This window comes from Schistocerca cancellata, chromosome 5 (genome assembly GCF_023864275.1).
Source record: "Schistocerca cancellata isolate TAMUIC-IGC-003103 chromosome 5, iqSchCanc2.1, whole genome shotgun sequence".
Taxonomy (NCBI): Eukaryota; Metazoa; Arthropoda; class Insecta; order Orthoptera; family Acrididae; genus Schistocerca; species Schistocerca cancellata.
Genome location: NC_064630.1, coordinates 174962434 through 174980645, shown reverse-complemented (window position 1 = coordinate 174980645; position 18212 = coordinate 174962434). Strand labels below are relative to the sequence as shown.

Sequence of the window (18212 nt, the reverse complement as noted above, 5' to 3'; positions counted from 1 at the left end):
GCAGTTCTGCCACCTCTTCGTTCAGTCCGAGCTTTAACTGCGTAGCTAAGTCCGACATGATCTGACGCAGAGGCACAGTGATAGTCGATTGTCTCTCGCTTCTACGCGAATGAAATGGTGCTGAAAATCGCTAACATCAGTAAGTGTTACCCTCCACCACCTACTGTGTAGTGGGTTGAGGAGTTTGTACGTACATGTCAGTGATGCACTTTCGATATTCTTTTCCAGCTGGATGTATTCGTTATAAGAAAAAAATGGTTCAAATGGCTCTGAGCACTATGGGACTTAACTGCTGTGTTCATCAGTCCCCTAGAACTTAGAACCACTTAAACCTAACTAACCTAAGAACATCACACACATCCATGCCCGAGACAGGATTCGAACCTGCGACCGTAGCGGTCACGAGGTTCCAGACTGTAGCGCCTAGAACCGCATGGCCACTCCGGCCGGCTATAAGAAAATTGATGCAAGTCTGAATAAGTAAAATGTTGTTGCAGAATTAAATCTTTGACGGCAGTGTAGCTTAAGCTGTTTGAGACTTCCTGCCGGACAGGGGCTCGAAACGGGAACATCGCCTTTCGCAAGCAATGCTCTTACCTGCTGAACACACACTAAGTTTCAAAACGGAGAACATCAGGCTGCAGAGCGAAAGATTCATTCTGGAAAGAACTCCAACTCAGTAGTGCGTTACTCAGTATTTGTATGTAGAAGCAGCTCACTCGGTAAGAGTACTGCCTCCAGAAGGCAAGATTCCAGGTTTGAGTTCCGGTCAGCCACTCAGTTTTAACCTATCAGGATGTTTCAAGATACGCAATAAACGAGAAATCCAGGTTCGAGTCCCGATCCGGCACGAATTTTCATTGTCGTCATTTCATTATATGGGTGATGGTTGTCGACATTCGTAACTGCGTATACATTTCATGTATTTCGCAACGGTTGAAGTCGCCGCATCGTAATTCTGAACAACATAGGCACTGCAATGTCGCTTCGTTTGAAGACAGCGTTTGCTCCAACTAACACCACAATACAGATTTTAATTTATGTTACATGTACTTCGTTGAGCACTATCAACCTTACGAACAATTTTTTAAGAAAGGTGTGTAACACGTTTACCGTGGATCGATTTGTTTTAGATTCAAGGTATCTAGTAAACTCGAAAATACGGAAGAAGTTAGCGTCTGGTTCAAATGGCTCTGAGCACTATGGGACTCAACATCTTAGGTCATAAGTCCCCTAGAACTTAGAAGTACTTAAACCTAACTAACCTAAGGACATCACACACACCCATGCCCGAGGCAGGATTCGAACCTGCGACCGTAGCAGTCCCGCGGTTCCGGACTGCAGCGCCAGAACCGCTAGACCACCGCGGCCGGCAGTTAGCGTCTCCCAAAACATAATATGCGAGCTCAAAGAAAAATATTCCACAACATTATTCCAGAATAGTGGAGGTATAATTGCACTGCACTGCATATTTGTTACAACTGAACAGAGAACGCTATAAAAAGGTTGAGACGTTGGCAGTTTGTTGCTACAAGACGTATAGTTAACGGAGGTAAGTGCAACAGTCACAGCGCTACGGTGATAGCACATGCAGTGAAAGCAATATTGTCCCAAACTTCTCGATAAGTATTTCGTATCACGCTGAAGACAAATGCAGAATTATGACTGACACGGTTGTGGACTGAGCGCATCCACGAGCTGGCTACTTTTTCTGGTAGCGTGTAAAGCACGAGACCCGTCAACTGCGCACGTCGTCTCCGGCGCTGTGAGGAGCGACAGGCCGGGCCTCTACCAGGTTCTTCCATTAAGCCGCATCTAGAAGCAGACGGACTCGACTGCAGCACGCTAATCCCAGGCGCTTCCTTACGTAAGGAACGGCACGCAGCCCGACACCACAAACGCCACCGCAGACGGTAGTCGGCGCCCATCGACGAACTGGCGAAGGCGGAGGAACATTTACGAATGCTTCGAGGTAAAAGAATGTTCGCCACGCTTCAGTCCTCACCTCCTAATAAAGAACAATGTCACCAAATTGCTTCCAAATATACAAATCGTAATAACTGATACATTATAAATGAATCTGATATCTGTAATTATACTGTACATAAAAAGCAAATCCAAAAACCGTATCAGTGGACGTTTACTGTATGTCGCAAATGACAGGATGATGAGCAGGTGGTTGCTTACAAAACTACACAGTACTAAATTGCTTGCGTGTATCCATCACAGAATATTCTTCCTCTCGTCCGCGACTCTTAAAACACCCGAATACGAAGTAACAGTAGCTCGATACCGACGAACTGATTATACATTATTTTAATCTTACTGGAACTAATTTTTCCAGATTACTTATGAAGTCTCTCTGTCAAGTTCCCATTTAAACATTACGAACGAAAGAAAATCTTTCCAGCCAAACAAAATCACAATCTGGAATATTTAAAGTAATGAAACACAGCACGATTTTACGGATTTCTTCCATAATTTGACTTCCTAGCCCATTACAGAACAGGAAGTACGTCGGGTTTAGTACCGTGCTGCGGCGACAGACATTGCTCCAGTTTCAAGACAGAACGATTTGCATTGCAATATGGAGAAAGAAAACAACATAATGATTGGCAGAGACAGGTAAAAGCGGCCCCGCTGGTGGACAGGGTGTAAGCGAGGAGCTGGCCGGCAGCGAGCGTTGCCCCTCGCGCGCGGACAGACGGTCGCTAACTGCTCGCGGACGGCCGCCTAATCGGGCTAACGACCGACGTCACTGGACCGCGCCACTCGCCGACGCCGCGGCGTCCCAGGGAACTGCAAAACACTGTCACCCCTCAGACCCGAGTAACTGCCGGTATCTGTCACACAAAGAAACAGAAGAAAATGCCCACCGCGATGCACTGGTTGTTTTGTTCAAAATTCGACGCGGCTCTATCTGTACACTTTCATGACGTCGTCGCCGCAATGGCTACTGCTTCGATATTTCCATTTCAAGCAATGAATGCAGCTAGGCGTTTGCAAAACCAACGAAAAAGAAGAATTTGTCAGACTGTATACGCTGTCCTGCCTAGACCAACGTGAAACACAAGTAGAAAGATTCATAGTAACAGTACGCCGCGACAATAGCTGTTAATTTCAAGGCCAAAGCTCCTGAATTGACTGCCTCCGTAGTCCTACAGTAAAAAGTCAACACTGTTAGTTAACAGAAGAAGGGATAGGAGAAAACAAAAAAAAAAAAAACTACTTCTGTATTACGTCCTGTGTCATTTGTTTTCCACTTCGCAGTTGTCCTTCAAGGACTTCTTGGTAATGACCAACCAATCTATCCAATAACGTAACTTTCGCTAACGATTAAAGAGTTCGCTGTTTCCATTAGCATTTCCTTCAGTGTTCTTATTTTTCATTAACAGCGCTACATATAGAGTTGCACAGATTGCAAAATAAATAACTGAAGACAAGTTTGCGTCATAGTATACTGAATGATATTTTTACTTACACCCTCACAGAATCACGGAGTCGCTGGTTGAAAGACTCCACTCGATTACAAACCAATACTGGGTAAGATACTACAAACTGTAAGCTCTACTTGCACCACGCGAGCGAGGCCAGTAATCTTTGCCACTTCCACCGGCACCCGTACGGACTGAGGATGTCCTCAGTGCCAACTTGAGCCACAACTTGAAGATGACTGCGCCCTGCATCCGTAATAGCAGCAGGCACGGCCTCCTCCACATCTTGGATGAGGCCCCTTGGCAGACGTACCGAGTGCACACTGGACTTCTTCCTAGCCCTGGACTCTCTGCTCCCCCCCGGCCCGAGCGACGCGGACACACTGCAACCTGCCACTCTGCGATGCACGCGGCTCCTCCGCGACGGATACACTGGAAGGTGCCTCGGCAACAGAGCCCGTGGGCAAAATAAAAGACGCGCGAGATGTCTCTGTCGCCGCTACACCCCGAGGTAGTAAACTGCCATTTCCTTTTTTTCAAGAAATTTATTTAGCATTTAACAGTTTCACATAACAACATCGTTTAACAGTACATAACAGAAAGTAAACTCATTTTATAAATAATAATGTGCTCTACAATACATTCTTATTTCAGTCACTAATACGGAAATTGTGAGAAATTGTCGTGAACTGCGGCCAGCTCCTCACGCGTCTGCGCACAGCATGCACACTCCCTGTCCATCGTACTACCCAAATTCGAATGAAAACAATAGGTAACAAAAGAGATAACATTGAGCCCTGCTGTCTTTTTGACAAGGATCTGCGCTGCCACACCATTTAAACCACAAATCCAACTTACGAGAAAACACTAAACCTGTCACACACTAGTTCACGTTGACAGACAACTTCAGCATGCTTAAAAAGCGTGAGGGATTTGGCTCAGCTTATTACAGCTGATGAACCGTTGGAATGGGCGGTACCACCGTGGAACGCGCGGAGCTGGCCTTGGCCATCAGTCCCTCCACGGCTGTTCCGGGCACAACAGACCATTTTCTATATTTTAACTGAAATTAAACGTGTCTTGTCACTCGGGTCTGGTCACAGCCAGAGTAGGAAGCGGAAGGCCACCCTAGATAACCTGCTATCTTATATGGTGTTACATAGCAATGGCAGCTATCATGTTCCCGTGCCGTTCAAGAACACACATGACAAGCGTTGTGTCAACATCTCCTATTCCACCAGATTCTCGATGGAGAGGCGTATCAAATCTGGATGAGGAACAGAAGAAAACAGAGCTGAGAAGGAAATGAAGATGAAATTCGGTATTCACGTAGAATTATATCTAGATCTGTCTTGTTAAGCACGTCTCTTGCGTGTAACTAATATTTGCTTGTATACCTTCAAATGGAAAATCTTTTTATATGAGGTGGCTCATGTCAGTCGTTAGTTAGTATCGTTCGTTCTTAATTAAAACCATTTCATACACACACCACCGTCTAAAGTACAACAACAATTCACTGAGTACTGTCTAATTTGTTTCAATATCAAGACCAGCAATTGCACGTTACGGTTTTGGGTTAAATTTCGCCGAGATGTTGTGCTATTGGAAATTAGCACGATACTCAGTAGTATCGTCCTATAGTCGGCGATAGCTCATACTCCGGATTCGGGGATTCGGGTTCAGTTCTGCATCCAACAAACGAAAAAAAAATTTTCTCGTGTGAAACATACGTTTTTCTACAGATTTACCAGCATTTCAATGTTGATAAACATTTTTTATTCGGTTAATCCCGAATATTAACAACATTTTCTTTTTATTTCATTAGTATTTAATACTTATTTCATTTCTTCATAATATAATAAATCTAAATTTACGTATCATAATAAAAATAAACTGCATTACTCGCGAACGATGGCGTGGATGTTGTCATGAGGGTTTTAACGCAAGGCTTTCAGGACCCACGTGCAATTGATGAATGACAGTGATTCCCATGGTAGTTGTTCGCAGTACCAAGCACCTGTATGACGCTGCTGACAACCATTCTTTCGTTTACCATCTCCGTGAGAGAGAAGAAGGATCATTAAGATCCGTCACGCTGGAGTGTTCCCAACGTTAAGTTCTGTTACCGAATGAAACAACAAATTTATTGTTACAATTTACTATTTATTTAGCTTTACAACGCCTTTCGAAGGTTTAAACCTGCATCATCAGGTGGATTTATCTGAATTAATATAGCTTGTATGTGCTGTGTAACGGCTTTGTAGTAACTTGTGGCACTGTCTACTAGACAGAACCTTCAAAACACGTTTTGGATGAATAGTAACTGTTTATGGTAAATTTATCATTCGATGACATATACAGACACGGTTAAACCATGTTAACTCTCTGCCTATAGGGGTAGGCGAAACGCGAAAGATAACAGTGTTTCCAAACTAACAAGGAGAGGTCCCTAGCAGTGGGCTCGACTTTTTTGAAACCATTTGTATGATCATGTAGGTTAAGATAACAGCTATTACACACTGCAGCCGTTCACCCTGGTGGATCCTCATTTGCAAGTAACTGACGAAAAAATATTTAGGAATTTTGTGTGACACTCAATAGCGTTAAAAGTTTACATAAAATAGTTTGGTTGCGTGCTGTAATGGATAGGAAGGTAGCTTCTCATCCAGAAGGTTGTGAGTTCAGCCCACAAGCGTCGCTGGATGCGGAAGTGGAGGGACATGGGGTCAGCAAACCGTCCTCCCGGCCATATGTCAGTTTCCGAGGCCGGAGCCGCTACTTCTCAATCAAGTAGGTCCTCAGTTTGCCTCACAAGGGCTGAGTGTACCCCGCTTGCCAACAGCTCTCGGCAGACCGGATGGTCACCCATCCAAGTGCTAGCCCAGCCCGACAGCGGTTACCTTCTGTTATCTGACGGGAACCGGTGTTACCTCTGCGGCAAGGCCGTTGGCATTATAACAGAATAATTATAATTAAATTCATATTGATAAAAATTCCGACTGGAAAAAGAATGATATAAAGAAAAATGAATAAACGAAAAAGTTCATACGATGATTAAAATAATGTGACAAAGGAACAGACATAAAAAAGTACATTTAAATCAATTAACTGAACAAAAATAATGACCACAGTCATTTCGATAAAGACTTAAAAAGAAATTAAATGCATCTGACAAGACTCGAAGCCACAACCTCTTGCACGTGAAGCTGTTGTCCTATTCATTACACCGCGCAATCAATTTAACTCCACTTTTTTAACTTTAATGACCATTCCGCAAAATTCCGAATTTTTTTCATCGACTATTCGAAAACGGGGGTCAACCAGGGTGAATGGCTGCAGGGTGTCATACCTGGGATCTTAACCTACATCACCACATATTTGGTTTCAAAAGGGTGATCGCACCACTGGGGAAGCCTCCTTGTAAGTAACAATGATAATTATACGACAATAACGTTGCAGAAGGAGGGCAAAGAAAGCTTAGCGCACCACGTAATTCGCACTCCGCTCTTTATCGTAAAGGATATAGGGAATTAAATACGTCTTCGTTTGGTACCACGCATACGGAAGTGTTATTTGAATATTTTAAGCACTTCGTGAAATTTGGAACGCTTAACGAATTTTGAGGAAGTATGAAAAAATGTGAGCTATAAACACGTAATGAACTCAATGGATAGGTAGCCTGTGAGCTCCCCTGTAAGCCACGGATGAAGGCATACGCACCTTACACTGTTGTATGCATGAGCACCGGCGATCCCAGACTGATTTCTTGGAGTGCGTCGCGTCCGCTGGGTGGTTAACATTTCAGCAGGACCCGCTGCATAAGCGTTTCATAAACGAGCTGCGCTCAACATCGCGTGGCCACTGAGACCGGTTGACAAACACAACGCACGCAAGAAATACAACGGCCAGTCCGCGCAAGGCCAAGTTTTCACTGTTTGCCACTGATACATAATTACTATGGAAACTGTTGCTCGGCTGCAACAGATGTCGGCCGTGTGAAATATGTACGGCTGGCTGGCCGGCGGCGCTGTGCCCGCACAGACGGCAAGCCTAATTGTTCCAGCTTCGAGAAATTCGCTCGCCTTTCTTCGCGCTGCTTCCGTATGCGCACTCGCCCAATTACCACCACTCCATTTCGTACAAGCTACTCCATTTTCAAAACGAAGAGCAACTTGGTTTCCAATTCCATCAGTGTTGAGAGCTACATCCAACCTTACCCACTGTCAGAAAACTGATTCAGATTTTACTGAGTTAGTTGTATCATCGTCGGGTACGAAGCTAATATGAGAAATCACACTACACAAAATTTTAAAGCGCTGCAAGTTACAGTAACCTGTTACGTGCTTACCAGGCTGATACGTACGGGCCTTTACGTAAATAAGAAGGTTGGTGTAGAAGCACCTAAGAAAATAAATAACGCTGAGAAGTCGTCTCTGAGTATTGTAAGGCAGTAATTAGTTTTCAGGAAATGGTACTGTGGAAATGGCGGCCGATCAGATCTGCACTGCCGGCGAAGCACGATAAGGCGTTTGTTTTGTTGTCTTCAGACAATCGCCTAGGGATATTTCGGCGCTTACAGCGGGCGGCGTATTTCAAGGAACCACACTAGCGTGATGCAGGCGATATGCACGGAAAACAGCCACCTCATCATTTCCGTATCTCTACTGGGAAGTGTAATTTTCTATCATGAATCTTGGCAACCTGTTATAGATTATTACTATCCCCAACTGTATTAAATATTTTTACGGAGGTGGAGACGATGAAATCTTACAATGCCCGTTTGCGTGAAAGCAGAGAAACCAATATAAAGAATGGTCCTTTTTCTTGTCGAGGTAAGTCTCCAATAAGTTGCAACTCACACCCGTTACTATCTTCTGCTCAGCAGTGTTCCTATTAGTTGCACCTTGCGACCAGTCGCAAGAGATACTTAAGTAGCCTACTGTGTATCATCTCTCCAGAACGCAAATTTCATATTGATAAAACTACGAGAGAAAGCATTAAATCCCCCCCCCCCCACACACACACAAACATGCAGTACACTGAGCATGGAAGACACCAGCGTTACGTGAGTGGTATTGTCTAACGTATGGGGAACACATTTAGTATTCTGACCAGACTAAACGGTCAAATGAACCATCTGTGGTACGTGAGAGCTGTACGACGTACATCGAACAGTAATGTGATTTCCCATTTCCTCCCATGTTCGTAGAACAATCGTGTAAACAATACACAAAACATAGAGCTAATGTTCGCTTTTCTACCTATCCTTACTTTTTTGCAGCAATGTTAATAAAATAGCTTTTTGTGTGTAACTATGCCTTATCACAACGTGGCTGCAATAAGCGAGGCGACGCACCTTTGGGCAACGGACTTAGTTTCGTCATTGCTGCTAAAACTCATAGTCAAAATGGCTCTGAGCACTATGGGGCTTAACATCTGAGGTCATCAGTCCCCTAGAACTTAGAACTACTTAAACCTAAGGACATCACACACATCCATGCCCGAGGCAAGATTCGAACATGCGACCGTAGCGGTCGCGCGGTTCCAGACTGAAGCGCCTAAAACCGCTCGGCCACTCCGGCCGGCTAAAACTCATAGTCAACTGGTTCAAATGGTTCTAAGCACTATGCGACTTAGCATCTGAGGTCATCAGTCTCCTAGAACTCAGAACTACTTAAACCTAACAAACCTGAGGACATCACACACATCCATGCCCGAGGCAATGCCCCGAGGCAGGATTCGAACCTGCGTCCGTAGCAGCCGCGTGGTTCCAGACTGAAGCGCCTAGAACCGCTCGACCACAGCGGCCGGCTAGAATCATAATCGTGTCCGCGAATGCCAAAGACGCAAGCTGAGATTCCCGAGTGGCACAGTTAAAGTAATCTTTCTAACACATAATTTCTTTGTTTTTTCGTATTCGCGTTTGTTTTTACTCGCCAGCTTAGGTTCTTAAGAACCCTCTTTTTTTTCCCCTTCACGTTAACACCGCGGATAGCACCCGACATTCTGTAGAGTACACTCAATTTTATTCGTTCATTGCATCAACAGGGCACGTCCTCAAGACTTTCATTTGCTTGTCAACGATTTCCATCCAGCGTTTCGTCGGAATTTCTCGATGTTAAATTGCGTCTGGCCTGAGGTTCAGCTACCTTTCTGGCATCTGGCCCATTTTCTCTGCATGTTTATCCTCCTGTTTTCTGTTGTTCTTCGAGTATGCCAACGTCTATCTACATTCTACCACCAGTGTTGTGGAGAATAAGCCAGTTTCCTACTTCCTCTTTCGAAGCAATGAAGTTTTTACGTTTTTTAAATCAAACACTTCTGCTTTTCCGGAATAGCAACTTTCGAAATGTTGAGAGTAATACGAGATCATGGCAGCATGATGGGTTGATGACGGGCGGGGGGGGGGGGGGGGGGAGAGATAAAGTGACACATGCTTACAAAAGCTCACACACTGCAAACGTGTTTCGGCTCTTCTTATTAATTTACTTTCGTCGGATGTTACACAGCACTATAGGCTAAAGAAGATAGATGTAGTTTTAGAAAAAGTCTAACAGATTTTAGGCGTCTATTTATTAATGTGGGTGAGGCGGGTGACCAACACCTCGCCCCGTAAACGTAAACAGCAGTCAAAGCAAGTGGGTGGAAGTTACCTGTGGACCTTCTTCAAACGAGACGAAGTCGGTTTCAGCTGATTGGAGAGATTATGGTCAGCCTTCTGTGGGAATTTTCTTATTTTCTGGAATAGTCCTTGTAAAGAAGAAAACTATAAACCGCGAAATACTACGCTAATATCGTGGAAATATGTATTTCAACGTGTATTGCACCCTCGGACTGCCTCTCATTTCCGCGTATAAAAGGAATTTGCGGTGGAACCAAGTGAAGACATTATACCAATTGTAGAAGTGTGTTTGGGAGACTTTCAGAAATTTTACTCCGGCCAAAAAGAACGCAGGTCTTTCCTACAAAGTCAGTCTCAGAAGGACAGAATGACGTGCCGGAGAAGACGAAACGTGACTGCTGGGTGCTGACAGAGAAAGTTGTTGTGGAGTCGGACGAGGCCAGGTGCGGCGGCGTGGCGTCGCGTGACAGGCAGCGGCAAGAAGAGACGGCGCGCCGACTGCCGGCCCTAATGACCCCGAGGCGACAGTTTTTGAGCCGGCGTGGCGGCGGCATTAGCGCCCGCGAAAAACACCGGCCGGCCGTGCTCGATATTATTTACTCTGCGGGCGAAACTACGGCTCCTCCCCCGCCATCTGGATCGATGGCGGGCGAGGGGCACAGCGCGCAAATAGCGCCTGATGTGTGCGTGCGCGAGCCTCCGACGGAATAATTAAAGCGCTCGTTGGCTGCGTCTCACAACTGCCGTGCCTTCTCCCGAGTAACGATCCCGCTGCGCCTAGTCGTCTATTTTCGACCTTTATTGTATCTTCATTCCGCTATTCGATGTCCTACGAAACATGTAGCAATTTATTTACAACCGTAAATTGCTTTCCGACACACCGGTGGGAGATATTACGCCTAATTTCGTTGCGACGCAAACGCTACTAACGAAATAATTGCCGATACGCTATCGGGCAAGGCTGTGCGTGTCTCGCACAGGGAGAGCAGAATGTCTAAACTACAGGCGACAGACGCACCTCCGATAATGACTGCAGCGTAACGCGATTTCATATCGAATAATTAACAATTAATCCACTGATAGAATTTCACTGATTACTTTTTACATCGCAGCGGCAGCTTGTGAATAGGCTAGTAAAACTAATCGAATTTCCCGAGTTGTAACAAAATCGTGGGTACGCGCGGCTGCAACTAATCGAATAACCGCGGCGGTGGTGGCTGCGGCGAAGACGGCACGTCGCGTCGCGTCGCGCCGCGCCGGCTCGCGTGCGCCGCCGGCCTAAATCAGGGCAGCAGACGCTCCAGCTACAGGGGCCAGGCACGCGCTCCGGGTGTCCGCCGCCGCCGCCGCCGCCGCCGCGGCCAAACTGTGCCTCCACACACACAAAACCCCCACTAACTCACATCTGCACCGCCTTTCCGTGATACGACGCCACATGCTAGCACAGTGTCACGGTATGAATGCTCGACACGCCAACGCTGGGCTGGGATACTTCTCAGAGTATCTGCAAACTTCCGCAATTTTCTACGGCTACCGAACATAAAGACAGAGACTCAAGAAACAATACCGAGCCAAATTTCCAAAAACAGAAGTTGTTGTTTTGCCGTACATTTTACCTTTAGTCGTCATCGACGTGCTGCTGCAGAGATACAGTGAAGTGATTAAAACCACAGGAAAAGTACACTACGGAAACTTTACAGGGAAACTAGTGGACGTACAATGAGGTGACAAAAGTCATGGGATACCTCATGATATCGTGAAGGACCTCCTCTTGCTCGGCGCAGTGCAGCGACTCGACGTGGCATGCACTCAACAAGTCGTCGGTAGTCCTCTGCAAAAATATTGAGCCGTGTTGTCTCTATAGTCGTCCATAAGCGCGAAAGTGTTGCTTGTGCAAGTGTTTGTGCACGAATTGATCTCTCAATTATGTCCCACAATTGATCGACAGGATCCATGTCGGGCGATCTGGGTGGCGAAATCATTCGCTCGAATTGTCCAGAATGTTCTTCGACCAATCGCAAAGAACTGTGGCCCGAAGTCCAAGTAACCGGACATAACCATTTCCTGCCAATGATCCGCTGAGTTGGACCAGATGACCCAGTGCATTCCCTGTAAGCACAGCCCACACCATTATGGAGCCACAGCCAGCTTGCACAGTGCCTTGTTGACAACTTGGGTCCTTGGCTTCGCAGGGTCTGCGTCACACTAGAACCCTACCATTAGCTCTTACCATCTGAAATCGGGACTCATCTGACCAAGTCACGGGTCCAGCCGATGCGGTCAAGAGCCTAGGAGAAGCGCCGGGGGCAGTGTCCTGCGATTAGCAAAGCCATTCGCGTCGGTCGGCTATTGCCACAGTCCATTAACGCTAAATTCCGCCGCACTGTCCAAACGGATACGTTCGTCGCACGTCCCACAACGATTACCTCAAGCACTGTTGTTTGTCTGTTAGTACCGACAACTACGCAAACGACGCTACCCTAGACCGCTACGGTCGCAGGTTCGAATCCTGCCTCGGGCATGGATATGTGTGATGTCAAAAAATGGTTCAGATGGCTATGAGCGCTATGCGACTTAACTTCTGAGGTCATCTGCCGCGTAGAACTTAGAACTAATTAAACCTAACTAACCTAAGGACATGACACACATCCATGCCCGAGGCAGGATTCGAACCTGCGACCGTAGCGGTCACGCGGTTCCAGACTGAAGCGCCTAGAACCGCACGGCCACACCGGCCGGCTGTGTGATGTCCTTAGGTTAGTTAGGTTTAAGTAGTTCTAAGTTCTAGGGGACTGATGACCTCAGATGTTAAATCCCATTGTGCTCAGAGCCATTTGAACCATTTGACGCTGCCCTAGGTCGTTAAGTAAAGACCGCGCCCATTGAGTTGTCCGTGATGAGGGGTAACGCCTGAAATTTGGTATTGTCGAAGCACTCTTGTCACAGTGATTATGGGAATATAGCATTCCCTAACGACTACCGAAATGGTATGTTCCTTGCGTCTAGCTCCAACTATCATTCAGTGTTCAAGGTCTGTTAATTCCCGACGCGCAACCATAATCACATCGGAAACCTTTTTACATGAATCACCTGATTACAAACGACTGCTCTGTTAATGTACTGTCCTTTCATACCTTGTGTACGCGATACTACCGCCATCTGTGTATGTGCGTACCGCTTTTCCAAGAGTGTCATCACCTGAGTGTAAAACTACAGGAACAGTACAGAGCGCACACTTTACAAGGGAATCATGTGGACATACATCCTTTTCGGTGTATCCACACGGCAAAAGTCTCATATTGAAACACACAGTTAATTCATTTTCAAGATCTTTGCCACGAGCTCTCTCATTCCATTGTCTATTCTAATAACCTCATTAAAACTTAATTACTAATAACGAAAGAGGGTACAACACAGCTTCTTTTATTTTGCTCTGCCAGTATTGTTATCTCAGTGACTTCTGCTTTTGTGCTCTTTATATTGGTTCAAACAATGACTGCACAAATGCAAAGTTTCACAGGTAAATGACCTGTTTTAGCAAATAGAGTTGTAGCATTTCCCTCTCGAGTGCCACCACAACAGTGTGCAACTGAACAGGCGGCTGCGTCGTGCGTTGGTGTTACTCTGAGGCGTCGCCACTGAGTTCTGTCTGTCCCACGCCACACGCTCCAGCCGCTGCAACCCTGGTAACTGGCCACGTTGGGGTACACGGCACACCTGGCCACTATTTCTGTTCTGAATCTCCTCTGAACAATTTATACGCTTACAAAACTATTGTCGTCGCTTTTTAAGGCGTTACCGTTTGCTTTATATGCCACCCAAATTAATACTATAGTGGCTGAGTATCCTCACTACTTCTAACCTAACATGAAAAACCACCTCTACATGTTCTATGAGCACCCCGAAACGCACGTTACAAACACAGCTGACTGGTGCTGTTGGCTAGAACGTCACGTGGTACACTGCTGATTGCCACTGAACTTCACCTTCCACCACCCGTCGTCTTAAGGCACGTCACTACAGCAACCATACGAATTTCTCATTCTTTCATTAACTTTTGTTTCTAATACCCAGAAACATTTTGTGTTTCACTGATGATTACGCATTTCTTTACTTACTTACGATATTAACAAAAACAACTCACTCGTGAAAGTTTGACTGCGCGGTTCTCGGTAGATAGAAGCACTATTGGAGTTAACATCTGAGGTCATCAGTCCCCTAGACTTAGAACTACTTAAACCTAACTAACCTAAGGACATCACAAACAGGCATGCCCGAGGCAGGATTCGAACCTGCGACCGTAGCAGCAGTTCGGTTCCGGACTGAAGCGCCTCGAACGCTCGGCCACACCGGCCGGTGAAGGTGAAGAACTCCAGCGCAGACGGCAAGCAAGTTGGTGCAGTCGCCAAGAAATTAGTCTTCTATTCCGAAAGAAGAATGTAGCGAAAATACCTATAGCCATTAAAATTTCCATGTCTTCCCAAAGTCAGTTCTTGCTAATTTCCTTCCCACTGCTCGATCGTCTGAGCTACTGCTACGTCTGTAATGATCACGATGTCAGCGTGATGTTGGATGTTAACAATCCTTTTCTCTCACCCAAAGCTTTGTCATTAGCATGCAACTGTGTTACCAACCAAGTTAACCAGACTGTGTCTTGGAAAGACAGCACAGAATAATTCCAGCAGCAGTGTCACGCTCTACTGCGGATTGCAATCCGTGCTCTGACAGATTATTTCGCGAGCGAGAACCGCGTTCGAACCCGCCCTGCAACAGAGTATCAATCCGCCTGGTGGTTTAAAAAAACTCCAACAGTGTGACTTATAATGTCATCTCTGGTATAACAGTAGGTTTAAGAATGCACTTCACTTGTTTGTTTTCCATTTCGTGACGCCAAGTATTCTTCTGGTAGTATAACAAATGCTTTTACCAACGTAGCTTGTTTTTATTTTCCTTGTATCCAGCTTCCGATTGTGATGCATTTGCATTGACAGTCAACCAAAAATGTAAGGTTGCTTGAGAATAGAAGAATCATCACCGCTATTCACAACATGTGTCGTACGAACACCAGAAACTCTACAATATATTGAAACACAAGCCGATCAAAGAGTCCGCAACAGAAGCAAGACACAGGGAGAAAGCACTGTCCACTGTGGGTGATAGGAGGCACGCCAAGCGAGCAGGTACGAACACACACGGCCCGAAATTTTGTTTGAGGTGCGGCAGGCTGAAGGAGGCGGGTTATCGCCTGGCGCGCCGATGCTGTTTATGAAGGGCGCAGCAGAGGCAATTACCCGAACAAAAGGTGGCGCATTCCAGTCAAGTGGCAGATACTGGCGGGCCGGACAATGCGCGCCGGGATTCCTGCGAGCGCCGGATGCCTGCGCCAAAGGGCTGCCAACTGCCCCACTGGCTAAACTTCCCGCTTTCCTTTGAGCCCTGCGGACAAATTCACTGGAGACCAAACAGCTGCTCAATTTCTGGCGAGGAATCCGTTGCCGTCTCGCAGAAGGAACAACAGCCACAGCATTTGGTGGAGGACTTTACCAAAACCACAGTGTGGACTGCGATAGCGGCACTTTACTGAAACTTCACACAGGTACAGAATTTCACATCGTACCACTTAATTATCACGCAATGTTTGAAACCGCACGTTATTTAGAACAGCAGCAATGGTCAGTCGACCGTTAGTTTGAACACCACAATGGCTGACTATAAACGTTTCTTTTCTATGCGGAGGTGTTTCCCTTTCGATGATCTTAAAAGCAGTTCAACGGCCAGGAATAGGGATACTAAAATTTCGCGTGAATGCAGGGTGCTTCCAGAAGTAACGTCAAGAACTATTAATAAAAATCCTAGTACAAACACCGAACACTGGTTTTAAGTACGGGACTTCTGAAATAATCTGACATTCCACACGCACAATTCCCAAATGATACGGGTGATGTTTGAGGGGATGAAACGTTATATCAACTGCAAGATGAAGATATGCTTTCAATTCACTCGGATATCAAACAAAGGATGTATTTTCACATACAGCTGAGTATAGTAGACTGTACTGATGTCAGCCTATAATTCCTGTCCATGACAAGATACCAGGATATTTTTTGCACCTGTCTAACAACTTCCAAATAGAGAAATGAGTACCCTCTGCATCAAATAACCACTTCATTCATGGATAACAAAAATCAGTGCAATAGACCCATAATGACTCAGTTACTTTTGCAATCCCGTTGTAAATAAAAGTTGAAAAGCTTATAAAGTTCTGCTACACAGACGGTAGTTTTATCGCTGGGTAAAATCTCCCGACGCCTAGAAGTGAAAGAGACAGACCACCACTTCAGTACTGCTGAATGGACCATAAAGTGTTTCGGGACGGATGTAATATTCGTAGTAGTACAAGTCGACCAAGATGAAGTTCCGCCAAACAAGGTCTTAACTAAACGACAAAATCCACCAATGTCTGTCGGACTGAACTGTTACAGTTTCACAAGAAACTGTCTCTGAGGTTCAGAGCTTGGTCTCTATGCAATGCATTTGGGGTCTCTATGCAATGCATTTGGTCTTTCCTCCTGTTCGCTGACAAGTTTTTTGTTTGAGCCAGTGATCTAAAAAACAAACCAGGATTGTGTTCTACCTTACTGCACTTAGCTTCAGTCGACAGAATGAATTTCGCGCCACATTTGAACAGGAGAAAAGTGGGTGGCGATACATACGAACGTGTTTAAACGAGACGGTTTGGTGGTGGTACAGTATTGATTATAGGGAGGCAGCATGGTGAATCTTCGCAAGTAGGTTCGTATCTTCGTTAATAGTCCGAACAATACTGTTAACGCCAAGAGACACAGTTGGTTCTGGGTTCCTCTTCGAGAACGATTGTGCCCATCCGCATTGAGCTGCTCTGGTGGGTGAATTTCTCGCAAGTGAAGAAATCTACCGCATGGCTTGATCGAAGCTGTGATTGGTCAGAGCTGTGATTGGTCAACTGCACTAGCAGTTATCCGCCATACCACGGATTCCCATAAAGCCAGTTGTTGAGATACTTCTCCAACTTAATCAGAACTCTGGGAATTCCAGAACCTTAAGAAGGTGCTGCTTGTCATCCTGTGGCTAGTTGAAGTAGTTTTCGTGTGTGTGTGTGTGTGTGTGTGTGTGTGTGTGTATAGCGATATCGAACGATTTTACTTCTAGCTGCTTCTAAAAACAAAATTTCTTGCACTTCAGAAACAGAATATCTTTATTTGCGGCCTAATTCTTTCGATCAGTGTTGACTACGAAAGGTTCGGTAAAACGGCTGCTGTTGTGTATCTAAACTGCTACTGAATTGAAGTCCCATGCTTCTTGACACAGCGTAGGTGAACGATGCGGGAGATCCGCACCGACTAGGCAAGGTCCTAATGGAGGTGGTTTCCCGTTGCCTTCCTCCGACCGTAATGGTGATGAATGATGATGAAGAAGACGACACAATAACACACAGTCATCTCGGGGCAGGTGAAAATCCCTGACCCCGCCGGGTATCGAACCCGGGACCCCGGGCTCGAGAAGCGAGAACGCTACCGCGGACAAACTGCTATTACCGTCATGCATATGTTAATTATTTAACATTTCACTGAAATATAGGTGTACCAGAGGAAGCTAGAAAGCAACTTGTGTGTATAGATGTTGGGGAATTAAAAAACAGAAATCTAATTACATGGGCTACAAATGTGTCGGGGAGTATGCATTTTCTAAAAACAATTTCTTTCATTTACAAAAGCTGCGTCTTTACCACTTTCACTCCGAATGAAGCAACTATACTAAATCCACTCTCCACGACATATCTCCGAAAGTTATCTTTATAGCTATTTCTATGGTCATACTGGTATACTAAAGTTTCTTAAAAAATTTGTGAAGCCAGGTAGACTAATAATACTTTTTTACCAGAAAGAAAATATTTTTCAATAACACTTACCCTGTACCATTATCGAGTGCTGATTTCATAAACATGAACAAAATCAGTTTGTTAAAGACACAGACAACAATTGTTGGCAAAGCAGCAACAGTATCTGTTTTGCTGCACAAGTCTACAAAAGCGACAACGCGACATTTTATTGAATAATTCTGTTTCAGCAGTAGAGAACAGCTTTCAGATTCCGCTTTCAAGTGAAAGTGAAAGTGAA

The 18212-nt window shown here is 45.4% G+C and overlaps 1 protein-coding gene across 7 annotated transcripts in view; it reads right to left on the bottom strand.

Moving 5' to 3' along the window:
• LOC126189035 (protein bric-a-brac 1-like) overlaps positions 1-18212 on the bottom strand; it is a 1796149-nt gene that overhangs the window by 591419 nt on the left and 1186518 nt on the right. The window lies entirely within an intron of this gene.